The sequence below is a fragment of the Desmodus rotundus genome, chromosome 9, assembly GCF_022682495.2.
Source record: "Desmodus rotundus isolate HL8 chromosome 9, HLdesRot8A.1, whole genome shotgun sequence".
Classification (NCBI taxonomy): domain Eukaryota; kingdom Metazoa; phylum Chordata; class Mammalia; order Chiroptera; family Phyllostomidae; genus Desmodus; species Desmodus rotundus.
The window spans coordinates 57121178-57142138 of record NC_071395.1 but is presented as its reverse complement, the minus strand read 5'-3'; the positions used below and the strand labels follow the sequence as shown (position 1 = coordinate 57142138).

The 20961-nt window shown below is 39.5% G+C and overlaps 1 protein-coding gene across 2 annotated transcripts in view; it reads right to left on the bottom strand.

The window, feature by feature from the left end:
* ZNF879 (zinc finger protein 879) overlaps positions 1-20961 on the bottom strand; it is a 41411-nt gene that overhangs the window by 7288 nt on the left and 13162 nt on the right. Inside the window, exon 6 of one of the 2 annotated variants that reach the window (XR_011650363.1) lies at positions 18095-18192. The exons of the other annotated variant lie outside the window; for it this stretch is intronic. The gene's annotated coding sequence lies outside the window, so the exon portion shown is untranslated. Of the gene's footprint in view, positions 1-18094; positions 18193-20961 lie in introns of those variants that run through there. 2 annotated transcript variants of the gene reach the window in all.

The window sequence follows — 20961 nt, the reverse complement described above, 5'->3', positions numbered from 1 at the left end:
TATCTTTTAAAACAAAAATAAAGGATATGAAAGAGAAAATAGAAGAGGCAATGGTATTCCTAAAATTGACATAAAACCACCACCAGAAAGAAAAAGTATAAAAATATGCAAAAGTGTATGGGAATATATAAGAGAACTAAACATAAATAAGTGCTGAAAAGTATATGCAGGATATATGAACAATTCCTACAACTCAACAACAATAAAACAATCCAATTCAAAACTGGGCAAAAAATTTGAGTAGACATTTCTCCCAATAATACATGCAAATGGCCAAGGTACATAAAAAGATGCTCAACATCATTAGTCACTAGGGAAATAAAAATCAAAACCACAATGAGACACCACTTCACACCCATTAGAATGGCTATTATGAAAAAAAAATGGAACATAACAAGTGTTGATGAGGATGTGGGGGAACCCACAATAGAACTGTAACCCTTGTGCAGATGCTGTGGGAAAAGTTTGGCAGTATCTCATAAAGTTAAACACTCACTTTTCATATGACTATGCAATCCCACACTTAAGTATTTATGCAAAAGAAACAAAAACTAATGTTCACACAAAAACCTATATGCAAATGTTTGTAGCAGCTTTATTCACAACTACCGAAAACTGAAGATAACCCAAATGTTCCTCAAATGGAGAATGGATAAACAAACCATGGTACATTCATATAATGGAACACCACTCAACCATAAAAAGGTGCAATATATTTATACAAAAAACATGGATGAATCTAAACACACTATGCTAAGATAAAGTAGCCAAACTCAAATCACACCACATACTGTATGCTTGCATTTATATGACATTCTGTAAAAGGCAAAATTATAAAGGCAGTAACTGAAAGCGGGGAGCCAAACATACTTGTACACCAGTGTTCATAACAGCATTATTTACAATAGCCAAAGGTGGAATCAACCCCAAATGTCTATTGATGGATGAATGTATAAATGAAACATGGTCTATACATACAACAAAATATTATTTACCCTTAAAAAGGAAGGAAATCCTGGCACATGCTACAACATGGGTGATACTGGAGGACATTATGTTAAATGAAATAAGCCAGACACAAAAGGACAAATGCTGTGGGATTCCACTTATGTTAACTAACTAGAATAGTCAAATTCATGGAGACAGAAAGTAGAAAAGAGGTTACCAGGGGCTGGGGGAGGGGGAAATGGAGACTTACAGCTTAATGGGCACAGTCTGCAAACAGATTGCGGTGAGTATCACACAACATTGTGAATGTACTCAGTGCCACTAAGTTATACAGTAAAATACTTAAAATGGTAAAACTTAAGTTATCAATATTTTGCCACAGTGGGCTTTTTTTAAGTACATGCAGGATGAGAGGAGGCCTCAGTGGGAAGCTAATGCTTCAGGGGAGAAAACTGTTGACGAAAAGATAGGCATGTGGAAACTATGCATCAAGGAGAAAATCAGCAAGAGAAGACAATATATAAGATCCTACAGGAAAAAAAAAAAAGAAACCTTATTTTTTCAACCCCACAATTCTTCCCCACAACCAAGAAGTCTTCTAGTCAAGAAATCCTACTTTGTGACACAGGCAGAAGCAGTTACACTTGAATTACAAAGCCTGGGTAAAATTCCAAGCTTCTTGTGACAGAAACCAGCTTGCAGGGACTCTCAGAGGCCAAGTCTGGGGCAATTTCAGCATCAAAATAAATAATGATATTAGACTATAATCCATTGAATTAAAAAAAATAAGAAACCATGCTTCCAAAATCATAGAACAAACAAATAGAGAAGAAAAAACTCTTCCCTAAAGTAGAACACCAATTAATAGAATAAAGGAAATGATGAAATTATAAAATCTCCATTTGGAAACCATTATAATGATAATTGATTAAAGCAAGTGTCACCAACAGGTGTTATAACTAGCAGAGGAGAGCTTGATGTGTGTAGGTTTTCATGAGTCACCCTGAGATGTGCCTCCGTGTTATGTGGGTTATTCTGAGCCAAACACAACCAAGGCCCTATGAACTCAAGAGAATCATCTGCCCCCTCCCCCCTTAATTAAGTAGAATTTAAATTAGGGTCCTTGCCTATAATAAAAATAATCAGATACGACAATTTTTGACCTATCTAAATGGCAGAGCAAACTACTAATTACTGAACATATTCCCTTCTTATTGTCCTGCAATGACATTTCTCCCCTCTGAAGCCCCCAAACCTCATCTCTAGGTCAGGTTGTCATATATACCTTGTTTTCCCTTTGTGTCTCTGAATCTCTCAAGTACGCACGATCTCTGATTTTCTCATTTATGTGGGGTTCCATGCACAGGAAATTGAATTTGATTCTCTCATTAGTCTGTCTCATGTTGATGTGATTATTCAACCAGCCAAAAGAACCAGAGGGAAGGGGGAGCTGTTCCCTTTCTCCACACTATGAAAACTACAAGCATACATTCAAAGGATTTCATCTCAAGATACTGCTAATTATGAAGAGAAAAATAGTAGCTATACAGTGGAAAACCAGGCAGACAGATCCTAGCCAAGAGAGCAAAATTAAAATTAGCAGCAATGGGACACATTAACATCGCAAACCTCCTAATGTGCTAATATAATGAACTGAGAATACAGTATTATTCAATGGGTTTCTTACCAAAAAAAAAAAAAAATCATAACATAAACCTAATCATGAGGAAACATCTGACAAATCCAATGGAGGAAAAGTCTAAAAAAATAGTCTATTCACTTCATAGATCTCTTTGTGAGAAAACATCTATTTCATAATGCAACAGCCAATGAGATAACAGCCCAAACCACCTGAAAAGATGAATGGACATTTCAAATAACTAATTACTTTGAAATACTGTAAATACAATATTATCAGGCATACCAACCATATTATAATAATAAAGCATATTTTCCTTTTCAGGGCACTTTGAAAATGGGCTACTAAGAAACTATGAAAATGTACATCTTCCTCTTTTGCCTAGCTTCTGAACAAGCCTATTTGAAATTAAGAATATTAGATGAAGAAAATCTGTTGACAATTTACTGATTGTTACTTTCTTTTACATTTTTAAAATATATTTTATTGATTATGCTATTACAGTTGTCCCATTTTTTTCTACCCCTTTCTTCCCCTCCACCCTTTACCCCCCCATCACACAGGCACTGCCCCACCTTAGTCCATGTCCATGGGTCATACAAGTTCTTTGGCTTCTCCATTTCCCATACTACTCTTAACGTCCCCCTATCTATTTTGTACCTACCATTTATGCTTCTTATTCCCTGTACCTTTTCCCCCATTCTCCCCACTCCCCCTCCCCACTCATAACCCTCCATGTGATCTCTATTTCTGTGATGCTGTTCCTGTTCTAGTTGTTTGCTTAGGGTTTTTTTTTGGGGGGGGGGGTAGGTTCAGTTATTGATAATTGTGAGTTTCTTGTCATTTTACCATTCATATTTTTGATCTTCTTTTTCTAAGATAAGCCCCTTTAACATTTCATATAATAATGGCTTGGTGATGATGAACTCCTTTACCTTGAACTTCTCTGAGAAGCACTTTATCTCCCCTCCCATTCTAAATGATAGCTTTGCTGAACAGAGTAATCTTGGATGTAGGTCCTTGCCTTTCATAACCTGGAATACTTCTTTCCAGCCCCTTCTATTTTTTTTTTTTTTAATTTTATTGTTGTTCCTTTCCAGCCCCTTCTGGCCTGCAAGGTTTGAGAAATCAGCTGAGAGTCTTATGAGAACTCCTTTGTAGGTAACTGTCTCCTTTTCTCTTGCTGCTTTTAAGATTCTCTCCTTATCTTTAATCTTGGCTAATGTAACTATGATGTGTTTTAATGTGTGCTTCCTTGGGTCCACATTTTTTGGGACTCTCTGAGCTTCCTGTACTTCTATAAGTCTCTAACTCCTGTAAGTCTATTTCCTTTGCCAGATTAGGGAAATAATCCTTCATTATTTTTTCAAATAAGTTTTCAATCTTTTGCTCTTCCTCTTCTCCTTCTGACATACCTATGATTCTGATGTTATAACATTTAAAGTTGTCCCAGAGGGTCCTAAGCCTCTCCTCATTTTTTTTTTTTTTCAATTCTTGTTTCTTCATTCTGTTCTGTTCGAATGTTTTTCTTCCTTCTGCTCCAAATCATTGATCTGAGTTTCGGTTTCCTTCCTTCACTGTTGGTTTCCTGAACATTTTCCTTCACTTCACTTTGCATAGCCTTCACTTCTTCCTGTATTTTGTGAACATACTCAACCATTTCTGTGAGCATCCTGCTTACCAGTGTTTTGAACTGATAGGTTGGCCATCTGATAGGTTGACCATCTCTTCATCACTTAGTACTATTTTTTCTGAAGCTTTGATTTGTTTTCATTTGAGCCATATTTGTTTTTTGTCTTGGCATGTCTGTTAGGTTGTAAGGGGCAGAGCCTTAGGTATTCACCAGGGGAGGGCAACCTACATTGCTGCTTTGTGGTACTGTATGTGGGGGAGGGGTCTGAGAGGAAACAATACCCCTTGCTTGGCTCTCGGCTGGCTTTCAGTCACTTCCTCCACTACCCACAAGCAAATTGGGCCCTTCTAGTGCTGATTCCCGGGTGAGTGGGTTTGTGTACATTCTAGGACCCTGTGGGTCTCTCCAATGAACTCTCTAGTGAGGCTGGGAGTTTCTCCTGCTGCCTCAACCCTCACAGGATTTCTCAGTCAAAGGATTTGAGGCTTTATTTCCCCACACTGGAACCCTGGATTACAGAGTCTGTCTCATTCCCCAGTTGTTCCTCCCAGTTTATCTGCAGGCAAATGTGGGACTGCCCACTCCACCAGCTGCCACCTTGCTGTGAGTCCTCTCCCTTCTGGCTGCCCATCTCTGCCCCTCCTACCAGTCTGGGTGAATGTTTCTTTAACTCCTTGGTTTTCGGACTTCCATACAGTTCAATTTCCTGGCACTTGTGGTTATTTTTGGTTTTTAAATTTGTTGTTATCCTTCTTTTGGTTGTGCAAGGAGGCAAAGTGTATCTACCAACACTTCCATCTTAGCCAGAAGTCTGATTGTTACTTCTTTGTCTAGTTCTCTGATGATACACATATTTTAGATTCCTATTTCCTTACTTGTGACAGGAACCACTAGACCCTTCCTCTGATGATGAAGGGAGATGAGTGGGAAGACCAGGTGTAGACAGAAGAGAGGGGTGTTAATGACTTTATAATGATACATTGAAATTCAAAGGTGGTCTGCATAATGTTGACCTTGGGTGACCCCTGGGCACAGCCACTGAGGTCATTCCATCTTAAAATGTGATGTTCAGTTCATCCAGGGTGCTCAGGCACTAAAATTTCTTCCTCAAACTGCCCAGCATAGAGTTAGCCCCCCCCCAAATCTATTTAATTAACTTTACCAATATACACATTGGCCTTTATACTGATTACTTTGGCTGGCCTGGGCAGCATCTTCCTGGCAAGGGACATTCCTTCAGGCATCTGGTAAGCTGAGGAGTTTTGTGCCCCTCCCAACATCACTCAGTTACCTCACTCACAGAGGTCATTACCACCCCACCTTTCGTGTTTATGTGGAACCTGGTCTCAAAGATAGTCCCCCAATGAACTATGGCCCCAGGGAGTCAGTCATACCCTTGCATTGTCTCGCCTTGAATCTGGGCCAAATCTGTGGATCATTTTTTTACCAACAGAACACAAAAATTAATGCTGTGTGACTTCCAAAGCTCAGTTATAACATTTCTAACCTGTCCATAGGTCTCTTAGAATGCTTGCTCTTGAATCACTATCAGCCACCCTCCTGTGAAAATCCTAAGCCACATGGAGAAGCCTAAATGAGCTCTCAGCCATCATCAACTGCCAGGGGTCTTGGACACCAAGCTTAGCCGAGCCCTCAGGCCCAGCTGCCATCAGACTGTAAATGCCCCAAACATGGAGCCAAGACAGATATCAATCAGTTGTTTCAAGCCACCACATTTTGAGGTGAATTGTTACTAGACAGGATAGCTAGAATAGATACCAGGATAGCTAGAACAGTTTTCTCATTTAATCACTTTGTTTTTCATATCTTTAATGTCTATATAACTTAGTATAAATTCAATTATGCTATATGTAGCTTCCTATGCCTTCTTAAAACTCATGTGTTTTAAAATTCACATTTTGCATACAGCTTTCATTCATTCATTTTCATTGCTATTGTGTTAGTATTCCAAAATTAATCCATTCTTATTAATGGACAGACTACCTCCAAATATTTGCTATTATGGCCAGTGCTAGAATATCTGTATACATGTCTCTTGTTCATATGCAAACATTTATCTAGCATACACACATAGGAGAGGTACTTCTGTGTTTTATGACATGCACATGGACAACCTTACAACATGTCAATGATCTGAATCAATTTATACTCCCACTAGCAGAGCATGAATGCCAGTTAATCTGCACACATTCGAAAACTCCCTGTTGTCACCCACCTTAATTTTTGGTCATCTGTGCTTGTAAAATCATACGTGTAGCACTTTCATTATTAAATAGAAGGAAAGTTAAGCATCATTTTATGTGTTTGGAAATAAGTATTTCTTCTTTGAAATAAGTGGCCATGTATTCAGACCACTTCTTTCTACTAGGTCATCTTTTTTTTTTTTTCCTACAAATTTTCCAGATGATTTATTCGTTGGAGATGTTCTAGAAAGATATCCTACTCTTTTGTGGTTTTTATTTAAAATATTTTAAATATTTTGAGAGAGGAAGGGAGGGAGAAAGAAAGGGAGCAAAACATCAATGTGTGTTTGCCTCTCACATGCCCCCAACTAGGGACCTGGCCCACAACCCAGGCATGTGCCCTGACTGGGAATCAAACCACCAACCCTTTGGTTCACAGGCCCGCACTGAATCCACTGAGCAATACCAGCCCGGGGCTATCTTTTGTGTCTTAACTTTTCGCTTCCTTTTTGGTATATTTTGATGAGCAGTTTATTTTAATGTGAGCAAACATTTAAAACATTCATATAGCTACTTGTACCCTGTTTAAAAAATCCTTTTCTATCTTGAGCATAAAATTATTTCTTACATATTCTTCCAAAGTCATGGTTGTAACGTTTTGGTGTTCTTATGAGAGGGTAGGCATCCATTTTTTTATTTAATGTGACCGTTTCTACTTTTTAGAGCCGTTACTCTTCATTCTTTTTTCATACTTTTTGTCATGAATACTAAAATTTTACCATTTTCTTCAGCAGGCTTTTGGTAAATACTCTTACCAGGTAAAATAAGTTCTTTCGTATTGACGCTTGATAAACACCTTTTCAAAATTATTTTATTGTTGTTCAATTACAGTGGTCTGCATTTACCCCCACCACTCAACCCCACCCCATCCAAACCCACCTCCCTCCCTTGCTTCCACCTGCCCCTTGGTTTCCCCCATACATCCTTTATAGTTGTTCCTGAAAGCCTTTCCCACATCATCCCCTCCCACCTCCCCTCTGGTTACGGTTAGATTGTTCTTAATTTCAATGTCTCTGGTTATATTTTGCTTGCTTTTTTCTTTTGCTGATTAGGTTCCAGTTAAAGGTGAGATCATATAGTATTTGCCCTCACAGCCTGGCTTATTTCACTTAGCATGATGCTCTCCAGTTCCATCCATGTTGTCACAATGGGTAGAAACACCTTCTTTCTCTCTGCTATTCCATTGTGTAAATGTACCATAGTGGTTTCATCCACTCATTTACTGATGGGCACTTAGGCTGTTTCCATCACTTGGCTATTGTAAATTGTCCTTCTATAAACATTGGGGTACACAGGTTCTTTTGTATTGGTGTTTCAGGGTTCTTAGGATATAATACCATCAGTTGAACTTCTAGGTCAAATGAAAGGTCCATTTTTAGTTTTCTCAGGAAATTCCACTATTTTCCACAGTGGCTGCACCAGTTTGCCTTCCCACCAACAGTGCACTAGGGATCCCTTTTCTCCACATGCTCTCCAACAATTATTTGTTGATTTGTTTATGATGGCCATTCTCAGCAGTGTGAAGTGATATCTCATTGCGGTTTTAATTTGCATCTCTGATGGATAGTGATGCTGAGCATCTTTTCATATATCTTTGGGCCCTCTATATGTCCTCATTGGAGAAGTGTCTGTTCAAGCATTTTGCCCAGTTTTTAATTGGGTTGTTTCTCCTTGTGAAGTGGTGGAGTTCTTTATATATTTTGAAGATCAAACCCTTGCCTGAGGTATCTTTGACAAATGTTTTCCCATATAACTGGTTCTCTTTTCATGATAATGCTATTTCTGTTAGCCATGTAGATACTTTTTAATTTGATGGGGTCCCACTTGTTTATTCTTTCCTTTATGTCCCTTGCTTTAGGGGACATATCAGTGAAGATATTGCTGCGTGGAATGTCTGAGATTTTCCTGACAATGTTTTCCTCTAGGACTTCTATGATGTCAAGTTATATTTAACTCTTTTATCCACATTGAATTTATTATGGTGTAAGTTGGTGATCAAGTTTCATTTTTTTTCATGTAGCTGCCCAGATATCCAAACACCATTTGTTGAAGGGGCTATTTTTACTCCATTCTATGTTTCTTTCCCCTTTGTCAAATATTAATTGACCATAGAGACCTGGATTTATTTCTGGGTTCTGTTCTATTCCACTGGGCTATATGACTCTTCTTATGTCAGTACTAGGCTGTTTTGATCACAGTGACCTTGTAATACAGTTTGATATCAGGTACTGTGATCCCACCTACTGTTTTTCTTCCTCAAAATCGCTGCACCTACTCAGAGACTTTTGAGGTTCCATTTCTGAAACATTTGTTCTATATATGTGAAATATGTCATTGGTACTTTAATAGGGATTGCATTGAATCTATAAATCACTTTGGGTAGTATGGACATTTTGATGATGTAAATTCTTCCAATCCATGAACACGTTTCCACTTCCTTGTGTCTTCTTTAATTTCTTTCTTCAGTGTTGTGTAGTTTTCTGAGTACAGGTCTTTTACCTCCTTGGTTAGGTTTATTCCTAGGTACTTTATTTTTCTTGTTGCTATATCCAATGGGATTTTTTTCTTTATTTCTGTTTCTGATATTTCATTGTTGGTGCACAGAAAATGCCTTTGATTTCTAAATATTGACTTTGTATCCAGTTGTTTTGCCAAATTCATTAGGGTTAGTAGTTTTATGGTGGAGTCTATAGGATTTTCCATGTACACTAAAATGTCATCTGCAAACAGTGACAGTTTCATTTCCTCCTTTCCAATTTGGATGCCTTTTATTTCTTTTTCTTGTCTGATTGCTGTGGCTAGGACATTTGATACTGTTGAATAGGAATGATGAAAGTGTGTATCCTTGTCTTCTTCCTGATGTTAGTGGAAAAGCTCTAAGTTTTTGTCCATTGAGTATGATGTTGGCTGTTGGTCTCTCATATATGGCCTTTATGATGTTGAGGAATGCTCCTTCTGTTCCCACTTTGCTGAGTAATTTTATCATCAATGGGAGCTGTACCTTATTAAATGTTTTCTCCCCATCGGTTGATATGACCATGTGATTTTTGTCTTTCGTTTTGTTTATATCATTGATGTATTATATTTATTGATATGTGAATATTGTACCATCCTTGCATCCCTGGGATGAATCGCACTTGATCGTGGTGTATGATCTTTTTAATGTATTGCTGGATGCGGTTTGCCAGTATTTTGTTGAGGATTTTAGCATGTATGTTCATCAGCGATATTGACCTGAAGTTTTCCTTCTTTGTTATGTCTTTATCTGGTTTTGGGATTAGGATGATGTTGGCTTCATAAAAAGAGTTTGGGAGTCTTCCATCTTCTTGGATTTGTTGAAATAATCTGTGGAGGATGGGGGTTAGCTCATCTTTAAATGCTTTGCAAAATTCTCCCCTGAAACCATCTGGCCCAAGGCTTTTGTGTGTCGGAAAGTTTTTTGATTACTGTTTCAATTTCATCAGGTGTTATTGGTCTGTTCAGACTTTCTGCTTCTTCTTCATTAAGTTTTGGAAGATTATATTTTTCTAGAAATTTGTCCATTTCACCTAGGTTTTCACATTTCTTGTCATATAGTTTTTTGTAGTAATTTCTTATATTCCTTTGTATTTCTGTGGTATCAGTTGTAAGCTCTCCTCTTCATTTCTGATTGTGTTTATTTGGGTCCTCTTTTTTTTCTTGATGGGTCTGCTTAAAGGCTTGTCGATTTTGTTTTTCTTTTCAAACAACCAGCTCCTGGATTTATTGATCCTTAGAATTGTGCTTTTACTCTCTATGTCATTTAATTCTGCTCTGATCTTGGTTATTTCCTTCTACTTGCTCTGGGTTGTCTTTGTTGTTGTTCCTCTAGTTCTTATACGAGTAGGGTTATGTGGTTTATTTGAAATGTTTCTATCTTTTTTTTAGGTAGGCCTGTATTGCTATGAACTTCACTCTCAGGACTTGACTTCCCTGTGTCCCATAAGTTTTGGATTGTTGTGAGTTCATTTTCATTTGTTTCCAGAAACTTTTTGGTTTCTTCCTTAATCTCATTCTTGACCCTTTCATTGTTTAATACCATGCTATTCAATCTCCATGAATTTGAGCGTTTTGGGGTTTTTTCCCTTGAGTTGGATTCTAGTTTCAGTCCCTCATGATCAGAGAAAATGCCTGATATGATTTCAATTTTCTTGAATTTGTTGAGTCTTGCTTTGTGTCCTATCATGTGGTCTATCTTTGAAAATGTCCCACATGCATTAGAAAAGAATGTGTATTCTGCTTCTTTGGGATGAAGGGCTCTGTACATATCAGTTAAGTCCATCTCATCCAGGGCATTATTCAATGCCACAATATCTTTCTTGATATTTTGTTTGGAAGATCTGTCCATTTTTGACAGTGGGCTGTTAAAATCTCCTACTATAGTTGTGTTGCTATCAACATCTTTCTTGAAGCCCTCCAAGATTTTCTTTATATATCTGGGTGTTCCTGTGTTGGGTGCATATATATTTACAATGTTTATGTCTTCTTGATGGATTCTCCCCTTGAGTATTATGAAGTGACCTTCTGGGTCTCTTTTTATGGCTCTTCCTTTTGAAGTCTATTTTCTCTCACATGAGTATTGCTACCCCAGCTTTTTTTTCCTGTCCATTTGCTTGGAATATTTGTTTCTAGCCCTTCCCTTTCAGTCTGTGTAGGTCTTTTGTTCTGAGGTGGGTCTCCTGTAGGCAGCATATGTGTGGGTCATGTTTTCTTATCCATTCTGCTGTTCTGTGTCTTTTGATTGGGGCATTTAATCCATTTATGTTTAAGGTTATTATTGGCAGGTATTTATTCATTGCCATTTTTTCGTACCTGTGTTCCTCTCTATTTCACTGCTTTTCTTCCTGTTCTTAAAGCAGACGGTTTAGCCCATCTTGCAGAGCTGGTTTGGAGGAGGTACATTCTTTGAGGCTTCTTTCATCTGGGACTCTCCTTATTTGGCCTTCCATTTTAATTGAGAGCCCTGCTGGATTAAGAAGTCTTGGTTGCAGGCCTCTGGTTTTCATTACTTGGAATATTTCTTGCCATTCCCTTCTGGCTTGCAGCATTTCCATTGAGAGTCAGCTGCTAGCCTTATCAGGGCTCCCTTGTATATTACTTCCTGTTTCTCCCTTGCTGCCTTTAAGATCGTCTCTTTGTCTTGGAATTTTGCCATTTTAATTATGATATGTCTTGAAGTGGGCTTCTTTGGGTTCCTCTTGATTGGGACTCTCTGTGTTTCCTGGATTTGTGTGACTTTTTCTCTCGTCAAATTAGGGAAGTTTTCCATCATTACTTTTTCAAACAGGTTTTCTATCCCTTGCTCATCCTCTTCTCCTTCTGGTATCCCTATTATACAGATATTATTACATTTCATGTTATCCTGTATTTCCCTTAAGCCCTCTTCGTTCTTTATGAGTCTCTTTTCCTTTTCTGCTCTTTCTGAGTGTTTTTTTCTGCCTTGTCCTCCAGTTTGCTGATCTGATCCTCTGCTTCATAGGGCCTGCTTTTGATTCCTTCTACTGTGTTCCTCAGTTCAGAAATTGTAGTTTTCATTTCGTCTTGGCTCTTGTTGATAGTTTCTATTTCCTTTTCCATGTTGATATAGTTTGCAGTGAGTTCACTGTAGTTTCCCTGTAGTTTTTGGTAACTCTCTGTGAGCTCATTGAGCTTCCTTATAACCATTACTTTGTACTCAGTATCGGATAGTTGACTTGCCTCTTTTTCATTTAGCATTCTTTCTGAGGCTTCCTCCTTTCCTTTCATTTGGGGCTTGTTTCTTTGTCTTCCCATTGTTTTTGAGACTCTATTTGTTAGTCTCTGCTTCTTAAACTGATCTGTTCTGACTCCGTGGGTTTATGGTGTGAACTTGTATGGTAGACTACCTTTGAGATTCAGCAGTACAGTCCTTGATCTCCTAGCTCACTGATCTTGGGGCTCTGGTTTATGCTGGCTCTGTAATCTTTGGGTTTGAGTGTTGTTGGGTCTTTCCTTGGTGGGTCCTTCCCACCAGCTTGTTAACTATCCTGTATTCTGTTGTGCAGGTATGGACAGGTTGTGTTAGCACTAGTTCTTTTGTCTGTATGAGGTTTTGAGGATTTTCTCTCACTATTGTTCAGTTGTTTGTTCTGGGTAATTTCTCCACCATTTAGTTGTATTTCTAGATTGGTCTTGGGTGGAGGTTAGTATGGCTCCCACTCCTTCACTTTCTTCCCTTATTATCTGTTTGTGATTTCTTTTTGGTGGGTTTCCTCTTCCAGCCAGTATACTGGTGTTCACAGCTCCCACATACTCTTTTTTGTGAGCAGTTGGTGGGGGAAGGCAAAATGGATTAAGACAGCAGAAGTGTATTCTGTAGTATTTGAAGTATCAGCCCATTGAGAAGAGATAGGAGATCCTTTGGATATGTATAGTGTTTAACATGTTATTTCACCCAACTAACCACTTTTTGGAAAAATCATAAGACTCTTGTTGGTGGGGGGAAGGATTGTGAGTTGCATCTATAAAGCAGTGAGTTTGTGGGCGGTCAGATTGTGAGATATAGTGAGAGTAAAGTATAGAAAATACGTATAGTGTGCGAGAGAATAGAATTAACCACAACAGTAATAAAATTCAGGGAACAGTGAAGTGAGCTAAGATCTGGGAGGGGTTCTGTGTAGTATTTACAACTCTATGGGACAGCAATTATTTATAATAGTAATGGAGCAACAATCATTTGACAGAATCTATGTGATCTGAATAACAAGAATAGGAAGTACACAACCTAGAGTAGTGTGCTATTGGAACACAAGTGAAGTGAAAGGCAGAAAATTAAAACTATATTATGAAAGAGAGAACAAGGGAAACCAGTCAAATAATGCAATTTAACAAACAAAGGGATGAAGTCTAAACAGAAAGAAGAGAAATTTAAAAAAAACTAATAAAAGATGTAAAAATAATGAAAAAGTAGTAATAATATAAATATACAACAACATAAGTTCTCTGGAATAAAGTGAAATTTGTCTGTTTCAGTTGTTGGGATGACCCCTTTTTGGGTCTAACTGTGGTCCTTTCACAACTCCAGGGGAAGGGAGAGAGGGAGGGAGGGAGGAAGAAAGGGAGGGAAGGGAAGGAAGGGAAGGAAGCAAAAAATAAAGCCTCCTGCTGTTTTTAAACCGGCCAAGACAGTTCTGCTGGTTTTCCTGGCTGCAGCAGGCTGAGGGGGTATTGGTTTCACTTTTCTCCCTTCCTATGGTTTTGCAGAGATGGGGGTGAGGTCTGAGCCACACTCTTTGCAGTTGACCAGCCTCTAGCCCAGTTCCTCAGTTCACCGCCCAGCCCCAATCCAGTGCCCTTCTGCACCCGGCCTATGCCTTCAGTCCACTAATTGTGCTGTCCTTTAGGTGTACCAATTAGGGGCAACTCACATACCACCTTCTTGCTCTTTGCTGTCCTAGATGCTAGGGACTCTTCAGAGTCTCTTCAGGGTAGTTCTGCTCCCCCACTGAGTTAAGTCTTTCTGGGGAATTCCTGAGCCTGGCTGCTCTCCTCTGCTGGGCAGGGTGGGGGTTGGAGGGGATGGTCTCTGCCTTCCTCTTAGTGAGCCAGTTGGTCCCGCAGGGTGGGGGCACCACCGTTGCTGAAGCAGTGGATATAGGTGCGTGCCTCCTCTGCTGCTGTGGCCAGGGTGGTGGTGTCAGGTGTGTGGTGCCTCTGGGCGGAGAGGTCAGCGGTGCTCCACCCCAGGGACTTCGGGGGTAAGCACTCCGCCTCAGCTGCTGGGGTGGGATTGGCAGCCACTGGGCTGCGGGTTTAGGCACTCACCATCCCTGGGGATTCAGGTGTGAGCACATAGCCTCCACTGCTGCTGTGGCATCCAGGGCTGATTAATAGTTTTAACGTAGATGGATGCTGAGTTTTGGTTGCTTTTTCTGCATTCGATGAACATACAGATTTCTCTCTTTTAATGTGTTAAGGCAGTGCACAGCATCTGCAAGTTTTCAAATGCTAAAGAAACCTTGCATTCCCATAAAAAATACCTACATTTATCATAATGTATTAAACTGCGTTTAGGCATTTGCTAGCTTTGTTTGGGATTTTTACTTTCTGTTCATGGATATTGGCCTTAATTTTCCTTTCTTGTGCTTTCCTGTCTGGTTTAGGTGTATTCAAAGCATCGTGCTGATACACTTTCTCCTCTGGAATATTTTGCGTAAGACTTAAGCTATCTGTTATTGCAAGTTTGATACACCTCACCCTAAAAATAACTGGACCTAACATTTTACAAAAATATAAATATAAATGTGCGCATACACACACACACACACTGGCTTTTTGATTGTTTGTTTTTTGCTGATTTGGGGACTACTGATACTTGAGGAATGCTGAAGTCTAAGTTTGTGATCAGAGTGACTCAATTGAGCATCATTCTGCAAAGCGAACGGTCATCAGTTGGATTCCCAGTCAAGGCACATGCCTGGGTTGCGGGCCCAGTCCCTGGTTGGGGGTGCATGCAAGAGGCAACCAACTGCACACATCTGTGTTTCTCTCCTTCTTCCTCCCCCCCTTCCCCTGTCTAAAAAGAAATCTTTTAAAAAGTTTGTGTCCCCTCAAAATTTGTATGTTGAAATCCTAACCCCAAAGGCAATGGCATTAGAAAATGGAGCCTTTGTGAGGTAATTACCATGTGGGTGGAGCCCTCATGAATGCAGTTAAGTGTCCTTTTAAAAGGCCCCACCTGCCCCCTCCATCATGTGAGAACACAGGCAGCACTGACTATAGAGCTGGTAGAGGGCCTAAACTAGAACACAACTATGCTGGTACCTTGATCTTGGACTTCAATAGTGAGAAATGAATGTTTATAAGCCACCCTGTCTGTGTTATTTTGTTATTCCAGCCCAAACAGACGAAGGCAGGGAAGTTACATTTTCATAGAAATTTCCCCAGAAGTTCTCTAATTTAAAAGAATGGTGGTGGGAAGAAGGGCCTTGCAGATGGAGCATTAATAACCCAGAAGTTTGTTCCTTACAAGCCTAAAACACTAAGACTCAATGGTCCCAGGAGGCAGAAAATGAATTCAATTTTTTCTTTGCTTACACTCCACCCCCAATAGCACCTCTTCCAAGTTTTTAAAAAAACAAAATGGGTACTTCAGTCCTTAAGTGCTTCCTACTCCTGATAAATTAGGCAGAACTGGATGATGTCGGCCTCTGTAAAGGTCAGTAATTTTAGTCTGACTTGTGAGATAACTGTTTTTAGCTTGAGTAAATTACATTTCAGAAATGCTGAAGTAGGCTTACTTGTTGAAGGATGTACTAGTCCATTTTTGTAGAAAAAAATCATCATAACTTAGAGCCTGATTTTTTCTAGTGACCTATGGAGTGCAGGGAGGGAGCGAGCACCATGCAATGGCACAGAAAGGAGCCTGGCTCACTTTACCACCAGGGAGGATACCCAGGTCCCATATCGTTCCTGTGCAGCAAACAGGCACAGCCTGGCAGGCCAAGAGTTGTAGATTAACTTGCGAAACCTACAGTTGTCTGAACCTTTTTCACCTTAATACAGCAAAGATAATTACTTTATGAGAAAACAAGTGAAATACCATGTACTTTGTGACCTAAAATAAAGTGAGTTTAGATCTGATTTAGAGTTTGAAACAAGTAGTCAGAGAGAAAACTCACGAGACTATACACCTGCGCAATTTTCTTTTCAAGTGGATGGCTTAGAAAACAGGAGAAATAACCCAAAAGTTTTAACCACCACCAAGTACAGAATTTGCTTTTAAATAAAAAAGCAAGTTTAGTGGAAGTTGAGGTAGCTAGAGGTCACCTGCTTCAATTTGTCCTCCAAAACATTCTTCTTAGTACAACTGGCTTGCATATACTTAAATATAATTTCAAAAAAATAAGTTTACAGATTAATCTGAAATTTAGATTTTATGACTGCACTTTTACATGTCACTATGCTTCCCAGCAATGCTTGTGAAAGCTGGTGGCTGTTATCACACATTAGCAGAAAGAAAAAAAATACTGACCCTTTGATTTATAAGTTCTCTACTTTATAGTCAATAGTAACTTAAGAACACACACAAAAATCATGTTCTAGATGCTTTCCTAATATTACTAAGGTTGTCCTGCATCATGTAGTCTCTGATGTCTGATCAGGTTTATATTCTGAAGTTTAACCCATAATTAAGTACTTTTTATCACTTTCTCCCCAGGATCAATTCTTTGATATTCAGTATGGAATGAACTTCAGTTGGCAGATTTTCTACATGCATTTTACTTACAGTTTTCCTCCAGTATGAGTCCTCTGGTGATTCATAAGGGAAGAGCTCTGACTAAAAGCTTTCCCACATTCTTTACATTTATAAGGCTTTTCTCCTGTATGAATTCTCATGTGTGTCATAAGGGATGAACTTTGTCTGAAGGCTTTCCCACACACTTTACAGTTAAATGGTTTCTCCCCAGTGTGAATTCTCTGGTGCTGAATTAGAGCTGAGCTTTGGTTGAAGGCCTTTTCACAGTCATTACATTTATATGGTTTCTCTCCAGTGTGAATTTTTCGATGAGTATTAACTGCTGAGTGGGAACTGAAGGCTTTTCCACATTCTTTACAATTATATGGTTTCTCTCCAGTATGAATTCTATTGTGTATATTAAGACGTGAAATCCAAGAGAAAGCTTTTCCGCACTCATTACATTTGTAGGGTTTTTCTCCAGTATGAATTCTTTGATGTTGTATGAGAGCTGAGCTTTGGCTGAAGGCTTTCCCACATTCTTTACATGCATAAGGTTTCTCGCCTGTGTGAATTCTCTGATGTATAGTAAGAGCTGAGTGGTAACTGAATACTTTCCCACACTCATTACAATTAAAGGGTTTCTCTCCAGTATGAATTCTATGGTGTCGACTTAGCCGTGATATTGAAGTAAAGGCTTTCCCACACTGACTACATTCATATGGTTTCTCTCCAGTATGAATTCTATGATGCTGAATAAGAGATGAACACTGGCTAAAAGCTCTACCGCATTCATTACACTTATAGGGCTTTTCCCCTGTATGAATTCGCTGATGATTATTAAGGGATGAGCTACCTTTAAATGTTTTCCCACACTCATTACATTTATAGGGTCTCTCTCCAGTGTGCATCCTCTGATGTCCAATGAGAGATGTAGTGAAACTGAATGCTTTTCCACAGTCTCTGCATATATAAGGTTTCTCTCCAGTATGAACTCTCAGGTGCTGAGTCAGGGACGAGCTTTGGCTGAAGGCTTTCCTACATTCCTTACATTTATAGAGCTTCTCTCCAGTGTGGATTCTCTGATGTTTACTCAGGGAAGAACTGTGGAGGAAGATTTTCCCACATATGTTACATTTGTAGCATTTTCGCACTGTATTGCCTCCCAATTGTTTAAATAGAATTGAATACTGCTGTGAATGGGGTTTCCTTCCTCTGGAAACAATTCTGGGTTTCCTAATAACTGATGATATTAGACCAAGATTTTTCTCAAATTCAATACCTATGAAGTTCCTCTCCTTTGTGTAGGATTTTTTGATGGTAATCGAGACTTTCCTGAAAGGTTTGTTCTTTTTGCCTTGCTGCTTCTCCAGCTTGTCCTCATTTATGTAGGTTTTCTCCAACTTGAGGTTAAAATTACCATCACCTATGAGTTTACTCATTACTTCCCGATATTCTTCTTTGGAAAATGTGGTTTCAAACAAGCTCTCCCACCCTAAAATAAATAAAACATATAAGTCTCCCTTGCATTGGGAATAAAGAAAAGTGACATCAAAATATACAAGGATCACTAACAAATATATGCTCAGAATCTAAACAAAAAAAAGAGATTCTAAGATGGCGGCAAGATAGGTGGGAGGGAATTCCACTTCCCCCTGCATATGGGTGAAACACCTAGCAGATCTACTGAGGAACAGAGCCATCAGCCAACAGTACCCCAGCACATATAAAGACAGGAGACCAAAAGTTGTAGAGGACACTGAAAAACTAGATGGTAAGGAGAATACTTCAGGATAGTAAGGTCCCTGAGACCAGTGCAGGGAACAGGGCAGCTCCAGCCCCAGGCCCGGAACCCACTGGGTCTGCTGCAGGACTCTTGGGAGAGAGCCAGGTCATTGGCTCCCTCCCTTGTCAAACAAGGTTTGAGCAACACCAGGAGAGACCTGGTTGCTTGAAGTCGTACGGAGGGGAATAAGGATGAAGTGGCAAACACACAGGGGCTGTGAGCATCCCCAGAGACTGTGTACACCAGCTGGGGAAAGTTGAGAGTTGGGCTGTGATGGGCCCTGACGCAGATAGTCCCCAGTCTAGTTGTAGAGGTGGACTATGTGAGAGGACAGGCTGTTCCTCATATGGAGTGGCAGGCTTAAGCAGGAGGAATTTCTCAAAAAGTGAAAAAAGACACTCAGCAGCTATTTAGGGAATTCCCCTGTAGCAGCCACTCCGGCCTCCACCCAACCCGCCACGAGGTGCTCCCACAGTGGCGCAGAAGGCCCTGAGCCTACACCGAAGACCCAGGGAAAGTGAGGGCCCGAAACTGTGGGGATGGAGGCTGCTAGAGAACTGGGCTAGAGGCTGGCCAAGTGCTGATCAGGAGGGGAGAAGAGCAAAACCAATCCCCCCTCACCCTGCTAGAGCCAGGAAGAACAGCAAAAATGGTTTGGCCAGTTTGAAGAGAGCAGAAGGACTTTTTTTTTTTAAGTATTTCTTTATTTATTTTTTTCTTTTAACTCCTCCTCCTCTCTTTCATTCTTTCTTGTTTTATTCCTTCTTCCTTTCTTACCCCTTTTTATCTCTTCTTCTTTTTTTTTTAAATTCCCACAAGTTAGACAATAAAACCTGGAACTGTGAAAAGACCAGACCTGGACTCAAAGAGGGGGCATCCCAACAGCCGAGACAGTGAGACAAATTTCACTTTGCTACTCCAGAGAACTTACAAGTTATTATGTATTTGTATTATTATTTTTTTCATTATTCTTAAATCTTTCATTTTATTAGTATTATTGTATTTCTCTTCTTTGTTTAGTCTTCCTCCCCTTGTTTGTTAAATTGCACATGGTTTGACTGGTTTCCTGTGTTCTCTCTTTCATAGTGTATTCTTAATTTACTGCCTTTCACTTCACTTGTGTTCCAATAGCACACTACTCTAGGTTGTGTACTTCCTATTCTTGTTATTCAGATCACATAGATTCTGTCAAATGATTGTTGCTCCATTACTATTATAAATAATTGCTGTCCCATAGAGTTGTAAATACTACACAGAACCCCTCCCAGATCTTAGCTCACTTCACTGTTCCCTGAATTTTATTACTGTTGTGGTTAATTCTATTCTCTCGCACACTATACGTATTTTCTATACTTTACTCTCACTATATCTCACAATCTGACCGCCCACAAACTCACTGCTTTATAGATGCAACTCACAATCCTTCCCCCCACCAACAAGAGTCTTATGATTTTTCCAAAAAGTGGTTAGTTGGGTGAAATAACATGTTAAACACTATACATATCCAAAGGATCTCCTATCTCTTCTCAATGGGCTGATACTTCAAATACTACAGAATACACTTCTGCTGTCTTAATCCATTTTGCCTTCCCCCACCAACTGCTCACAAAAAAGAGTATGTGGGAGCTGTGAACACCAGTATACTGGCTGGAAGAGGAAACCCACCAAAAAGAAATCACAAACAGATAATAAGGGAAGAAAGTGAAGGAGTGGGAGCCATACTAACCTCCACCCAAGACCAATCTAGAAATACAACTAAATGGTGGAGAAATTACCCAGAACAAACAACTGAACAATAGTGAGAGAAAATCCTCAAAACCTCATACAGACAAAAGAACTAGTGCTAACACAACCTGTCCATACCTGCACAACAGAATACAGGATAGTTAACAAGCTGGTGGGAAGGACCCACCAAGGAAAGACCCAACAACACTCAAACCCAAAGATTACAGAGCCAGCATAAACCAGAGCCCCAAGATCAGTGAGCTAGGAGATCAAGGACTGTACTGCTGAATCTCAAAGGTAGTCTACCATACAAGTTCACACCATAAACCCACGGAGTCAGAACAGATCAGTTTAAGAAGCAGAGACTAACAAATAGAGTCTCAAAAACAATGGGAAGACAAAGAAACAAGCCCCAAATGAAAGGAAAGGAGGAAGCCTCAGAAAGAATGCTAAATGAAAAAGAGGCAAGTCAACTATCCGATACTGAGTACAAAGTAATGGTTATAAGGAAGCTCAATGAGCTCACAGAGAGTTACCAAAAACTACAGGGAAACTACAGTGAACTCACTGCAAACTATATCAACATGGAAAAGGAAATAGAAACTATCAACAAGAGCCAAGACGAAATGAAAACTACAATTTCTGAACTGAGGAACACAGTAGAAGGAATCAAAAGCAGGCCCTATGAAGCAGAGGATCAGATCAGCAAACTGGAGGACAAGGCAGAAAAAAACACTCAGAAAGAGCAGAAAA